The following is a 1,739-nucleotide window of genomic DNA, read 5'->3' as shown; positions in this document are numbered from 1 at the left end:
GTCCTGAAGCACCAGTTCAGATTCCTCATTCCACACTTTAATAGTTTTACTTACTGGGGGAGCTTGTTTGAGGAGTTGTCTGTAGGCTGGGTAGAGGAACACTGAGATGTGGTCTGATAGTCCAAAGTGCAGCCGAGGCACAGCCTTGTAGGCATCCTTCACATTGCTGTACACATGGTCGAGAGTATTCTTCTCCCTTGTAGGAAAGCTTACGTGTTGATGGTACTTTGGTCGGACGCTCCTGAGGTTGCAGTGGTTAAAATCACCAGCCACAATCACTGGGTGTGCAGTCTCCTGCTTGCTGATGATGTCCTGTAGCATCCCCAGCGCGGTCACGTGATCAGCTCGTGGCGGAATGTAAACAGCAAGTAACACAGAGCTGAACACCCTCGGTAGATACAAGGGTCTGCACTTCAGTATTGAAAGTTCAATGTCCGGTGAACAGTGCTTTTTAATCAACCTGCACATCCCCACACACACACCGCCTCCCCTGGTTTTCTTCGAGACCTCTGTGCGGTCTCTACGGTGGCTGGAGTGTGTGGAGCAGGAGCTGGATCTGAGTTTGGCGCGCTGTCCAAAAGCCAGGTCTCAGTGAAAATAAGAGCACAACATTCCCTTATCTCACACTGAGTTGTAGTCCTAGTTCTCAGCTCGTCCATCTTATTTTCAAGACAGCGGACATTAGCCAGCAGCAGGCTAGGTAGCGGTGGTTGTGTAGCCCTAGCCTTTAGCCTAGCATGTAGCCCACCTCTCTTGCCTCCTCTCCTTTATTGGTGCATCGGTGTTGCTGTGTCCTGCCGGCTGGAGTTGACTTGGTCCAGGTGTAGGAGAAAGTCAAAGTCCAGCAGTCGATATTTAAGCTTGTGTTGAACTTTGCTGTCCAGAAGTTCTACCCTGCTATATCTTACACTTACACTTAACTTACACGAGCTGTGTGTGTAAGATGCACAGTAAAAAAAATAAACAAACTAAGTTACGTCGGGAGAGCGAAGCAAACACGTCGACCACGGTGGGCGCCATGTTGGAATCTATCTATCTATTTGAACCTGATGTGCCAGATGGTTTCTTACACAGAACCATCTGGAAAAGCGCCCTTGACAACTGTTAAGAAAAGGGCAAACACTTTCAGAAATACTGAAGGTGATTGAAGTTAGCCCAAAATATTGATAGATGGGTCATCCAACCCAGAACCCATCCAAATCAGAACAACAAACCAAGAAGCAATCAGAAGAAGACCAAAAACATATTATATATATATGACAAAATAAAAAATATTCAACTTTAACTGAATCTATTTGTTGTGGAATGCTGTAAGGTTTTCACCGTTACCCAGTACCATTAGATTACATCTTACATTCCACATTTCTCAGTTCTGTCTCTTCCAGCCCTCTCAGCTCTCCTTCTTATCCATTTTTAGGTTTTAGGTTACCACTCTCTACACACCAGTTTTCTCCAGATTGTTCAGTTTAGTCAAAACTCTAGTCGAGCTCAGAATTTCCTTGTGTTACCTGAATCCTTTCTAAACTTGTGTTTACCTGTGCCTCAGGTTCTGTTGATCACTATTGTAGGTGCTATGATAAATCACAGTGGTACCATTTGTTGGTACAACAGTGGTTTAACTGTATTAGTGTAATCAATTAATTTTGGTTATCAAAGTTTATTAATTATCAAAAGATAATAGAAAATGACTTTAATTAATATTAAAGATACTCAGGGCAGCACCCTTAAATAAGGGAAAC

The sequence above is a fragment of the Morone saxatilis genome, unplaced genomic scaffold, assembly GCF_004916995.1.
Source record: "Morone saxatilis isolate NCDOM2014 unplaced genomic scaffold, NCSU_SB_2.0 Contig7, whole genome shotgun sequence".
NCBI lineage: Eukaryota > Metazoa > Chordata > Actinopteri > Moronidae > Morone > Morone saxatilis.
This window is presented reverse-complemented; position numbering follows the sequence as displayed.